Source organism: Asparagus officinalis, chromosome 6, assembly GCF_001876935.1.
Source record: "Asparagus officinalis chromosome 6, Aspof.V1, whole genome shotgun sequence".
Taxonomy (NCBI): Eukaryota; Viridiplantae; Streptophyta; class Magnoliopsida; order Asparagales; family Asparagaceae; genus Asparagus; species Asparagus officinalis.
In genome coordinates, this window is record NC_033799.1 from 29,166,959 (window position 1) to 29,172,958 (window position 6,000).

Here is a 6,000-nt window from a genome sequence, read left to right on the forward strand (position 1 = left end):
AAACTTAGATACATAAAAGAGAGCAGCAATGGGGTATTTATACCCTCTCAAATATCAGCCAAAAATGGACAAGCGACGGTCGACCGCGGCGGTCGACCGCGAAACTCTCTGGATGGTCCATGGTCGACCGTCACGGTCGATCACGGGCATATGAAAGCCAAACTCTGAAAGTTAACTTCCGGCGGTCGACCGTGGTGGTCGACCGCAAACAGATACTTGGCATTAACAGGTTTTTGGGCCAAATTTGAAAATGCATTAAAAATATTAAATCAATTCCAAAAATAATAAAACTTTGAAAAAAGTTTCTAAATGATGAAATAAACATGTTTGAAAAGGAATTTTTGGAAAATCAATTTTACCTGTATTTTACGAATATGAAAATTTTGATATAACTCATAAACACGTAAATATATCTCATGCATGTATTATGTATATATAATAGAGTATGAAAGAGTTGTAAACATGAAATAAAAGATATTGTAACAACGTTTGATGAAAAATCATTTATATGATAGAAAACGTCAAAAATCGTGTTAAGTGTACATATATTGAGCTTAAATATAAATATATAATATATGTAAGTAAACTACTCTTATACCTAGGTAATTCCACACATATGAACTTGAATCTTTAATGCTTGATTGTCGTGTGTTGAAATACTTGTAAAGAGAATCATAACAACAAAACTAGAGAATATATTAGAGATAAATTGTTTGACAAATCATCATCAAAACTATAGGGTCAACAATCTCCCCCTTTTTGATGATGACAAACAATTTATATATTGATATGAAATATATGCTGATAAACCACATATAATATGAATTAAACATATAAATCATATATAGCATGAAACAAATATATAAACAAACTAATTTTCTCCCCCTTTGACAACATCAAAAAGGGAAAGAAAATAAAATAGGAGCAACGCTCCCCCTGCATATAAGCACAGATAAAAGCCAAGTATATGGCCAAAAGCTCCCCCTGTCAGATTGCATAAATGACATCTAAATAGCATATATAGGAGCTAAATAATAATCATTCATGCACAGCCATAAACATGTATAATCCAAAGAACTCATCATTAGCAACATATTATCACAAAACAAAGCATGAATATTGTTTTCACCATACGTAGATCATAGAAGAGATAAACTAACACAGTAAATCACAAATCATCATAGAAAAGATAAACTAACAGAAGAGAGAAACTACATAGTTTTCCACAAACATAGTTTGTTCCACAATACTACAAACCATACACAAAAGTTTCACCAAGACACATAGTTTTCCACACAAACATAGAGTTATTACAACTCAAAACAAAACACAAGTATCAAGTTTTCTTTTAACATGACATGACCATCAGCATAAACAAAAAAAAATCCCATAAAATCCAATAATCATCAATAAGGAGCAAAGTCAATCATCTCCATCACCATCACCATCACCATCAGAAGCAGGGCCAGAGCCAGCTACAGATCCATCATCAGAGCCATCAGCAGGGCCCTCCTCAGAACCAGACTCAGAACTGGAAGAGGGATCCGGAATACCGAGAGAGGAACTGGAAGAAGAAATGTTGAATGGGGAGAAGGTGAAAGGGGGGTCGGATCAAAAAGAGAGCAATGGATGGTGCGGATCGGCCCAAAGATGAAATCAACGGTGGTGAATAAGTCGGGTTCAGAAACATTTTAAAATAAAACCGAAACCCGATAAGAGATCAAACAGGAAACAAAAAAAAAACTTGCGGTCGACCGTGGCGGTCGACCTTAACAAATTCCAGAAACTCAGACGGTCGACCGTGACGGTCGACCGCGAGAAAGAAATATCATAGTCAGTTTATAAATCCTGGAATTTTAGGAAAATGAAATTTTATCCTTAATAAAATTGTTTTATAGGATGTATAAATACGTATAAAGTTTTTATGTTATTAAAACAAAAAATATTTTATTTTGACTTAATAAAAGATAAAATTTATCATTTAAACCTAAAACCAAATTATTCAAAAACAAAATGAACAAAAAAAAACAAAAACAAAAATTGATATAAAAATCATTTTGGTACCCAAATCATTTTGGTACCACTAAAATTTGGGACATGACCCCTATCGTTTAAATCCAAGGCCCTAGGGTTATGAACCCGCTTGGGTGTATTTTGTGCACCGATACGATCAAAGCAAAAATTGTAAACATGACCCGTACGATTGCAATTTGTGCAATGTAGAAGTTTGAATGGTTTACGTTGACCGAAATGAAATGCACGTGGTTCATTTGCAAAAGTAGATTTTCCTTTGTAATTATTTTGCAAACGAGAATTTCTTTTCAAATCGAAACAAAACATGTCCAAATGACCAAAACGACCACAATAATCACATTTATACACATGAGCATGTTTATGATTTACACTATGTGTGTGTACATGTGTATGTGATGAAGAAGCTTGATGGGATGCACAATCATGAATAAGCTTGTCAATTTTTGGTGCATTATGACAAAATTGAGAGAAATGGCCTTTAAGACCGCAAATAGAACATTTGTGAATTTTATCATACATATGTGCATAGTGGATAGGTTTCTTAGAAGAATTAGCATTGAACTTTGCACATAAGTCCATAAGCTTTTTATTATTGGCAATACAAGTGTTTAGTGTTGAATCTAAGGTAGATATACGTTTTCTCATTTGATTCAACTCGTCATTATGTGTACAAACATTGCTACTAGAAGTAGAAGAAACAAGATTATTTATCTTACATTTTAATTTATCTACTTCTAACATGGCATTACATTTTTCGTTAAGCAACATATCATTTTCTAATCTCAAATTTTCATTGCACTCTTTAAGAATTATATTTTCATTTGCAATGAAGTTAAACTTAGTGGATAGTGTTTCATGAGTGGATTTCAAATTAACATACTTACTCTTTACATCAATATACCAATTGTGTAATTTTTCAAACTCAAGAGCAAGTTCATCAAAAGTAATAATATCATCATTATCACATACCTCACTAGGGTTATCACCTAGTGGAATTGTACATGGAAATGAGGCTTCTTTAGAACTCAAAGCGGGATTTTCCAACGCTTGTTGAATAGCCTCCAATTTCCCTTCATGTGCTTCAATAAATTTCCATAAGGCGTAAGCACTATCAAAATTAGCAAATTTGTTAGAAAATGAAGAGTGAAAAGCATTAATCAAATATTGTAACAAAAACTTGTTCATATTAGACAATCTTTTATCATTTTCACACCATTTGGATTTTTCCAAAATGGGAACAACATAGGCATCCTCAATAATTTCCCATAAATCGAATTGTTTAGATTGAACAAAAAGTTTGAATCTAACACGCCATTGAGCATAGGAAAAAATATCCAAATGAGGAGCAACATTAATAGCATAACCTAAACTAGATGCATCATACATATCCATAATGATTATATGCAAGAAGCAAAAAGCAATCAAGAATAGATTAGCACAATAAACGATAACTTGGATCTTTAACTCAAGGCGATTAGACCTTAAATCAAATAGCACCAAGCTCTGATACCAATTATTAGACCCTAGAGGGGGGGGTGATTAGGGTCTTATGCTAATCTAATTCCGATTAAATACTAATTAAAAATTATATTGATCAATTAGTTCTTGCAAGAGATAGATATGAATAAGAACGATATGAATAAGTACAAAAGAAATATACGCTAAGCAAACACAAACACAAGATATGTTTACGAGGTTCGGTCCCCACGACCTACGTCCCCGCTCCTCACCTCGAGGAGATATCCACTATCACAATCCGGTTTGAAAGCCGGAACTTCTACACACTCGATTTACAAGATCACCGAAAACTCTCACACTACACAAACACTATGCAATCATACTTTACACACTAAGTGTAGGAACCTAGCCCGTGTCCTCCTCCTCAAGTGCTCGGATACAACCTCTCCCTAGGTTCGTCAACCGACGCCCATCCTATTGGATTCGATCCCGTCTCTCGCCTCACACTTCTCTCGGTGTACAAGTGTATTACAAGTGATTCTTACAAATAAAGATTAAATACAATGATTTGTTCTCAACAACAAATGAGAACAAAAAAAATGAAGCTCACACTCACTAAATCACACCCCACAACCCACACTATATAGTATGAAGATATTAAGCTCAATATGTGTGTGTGATAACAGTGAATGAAAATAATAAAACTCAATAAATATAGCTAATGAAATGAAAATGGAATAGCAAGCTATATAAGAGTTTAGAAAACTTCTCAAACAAGAAGAACAGTAGATGATGATCCTAATAGGATTTGAAAGCCACTTCTTGTTGTAGGAAAACTTCTTTTAAAACAAACTGATGAAATCAGCTTAAACAGCTCTTTTAAACACACTTAAGATTTTGTTAAACACAAAAACTTAGATTCTGAAAAAGAGCAGCAATGGGGTATTTATACCAACTCAAATATCAGCCAAAAAAACCAATCTTGAAAAGACTAAAAAAACCCCAGAGAGCCGTTGTAAAACTAGCCGTTAAAAACCAATGATGGAATCGGTGGTCGACCGTGGAAATCTCGGGGTCGACTGCGAGGCACAAAAATGCTGAGAACAAGGTTTTAAGACTGATGGTCGATCGTGAAACTCTCTGGATGGTCCACGGTCGACCGTCACGATCGACTGCGGGCATATGAAAGCCAAACTCTGAAAGTTAACTTCCGGCGGTCGACCGCAAACAGATACTTGGCATTGATAGGTTTTTGGGCCAAATTTGAAAATGCATTAAAAATATTAAATCAATTCCAAAAATAATAAAACTTTGGAGAAAGTTTCCAAATGATAAAATGAACATGTTAGAAAATGAATTTTTGGAAAAATAATTTTTATTTACAAAAACACACTATTTTTGAAAAGTGTTCGTAAAACCTGTATTTTACGAATATGAAAATTTTGATATAACTAAAAACACACTATTTTTGAAAAGTGTTCGTAAAACCTGTATTTTACGAATATGAAAATTTTGATATAACTCATAACACGTAAATATATCTCATGCATGTATTATGTATATATAATAGAGTATGAAAGAGTTGTAAACATGAAATAAAAGATATTGTAACAACGTTTGATGAAAAATCATTTATATGATAGAAAAACGTCAAAAATCGTGTTAAGTGTACATATATTGAGCTTAAATATAAACATACAATATATGTAAGTAAACTAAACTTATACCTAGGTAATTCCACACATATGAACTTAAATCTTTAATGCTTGATTGTCGTGTGTTGAAATACCTGTAAAGAGAATCATAACAACAAAGCTAGAGAATATATTAGCGATAAATTGTTTGACAAATCATCATCAAAACTATAGGGTCAACACTAGCTTGTTTACATTCTAGCTTGTATACATTTGTTAAGTGTTAGCACTAAGCAATACAACATTAGTTCTATCCCGATTCTTGTTAACTATAGCTTCGCGTTAGTTCTAACTTTGTAAGTGTTACTTCTAGCGCGAATATTTTAGTTCCAGCTTGTTTTGAGCGCGTCTTCCTAATAAAAAAACATCCCTTCACCCCCAATAGTCACACCGGCTATTTTCTCCTTTTTAAGACATGTCCTATCACCCAAACAGTGCTCACATCATATATTCGTAGTTAATATAGTATAGTTCAGTACTATTTCTCTCGATTCTCACGTCGTCGCCATTCCTTCACAACCCGCCAACTTCTTCCACCAGCATCGGCGGACTCTCTAAACCCCTCATTCCAAAACAAACTCCAAAACCCAACGTCTTCAATCTTTGTTAGTTAACATCACAGACGGATAAGGATGGCACCTGTGTACATTGCCATGGGTCAGAGCACCTCTCTCGAGATTGTCATCACAGTATTACTGCTCGTGCCCCTCCAAGGTTGCTTACTGTCCCTACCAACACCGCCAGCACCATCAGGCATCTCTGTGCTTTCGTCATCTTCAATCTTGAAGTAGGTCGTCCATCCATCCAGGAGCTC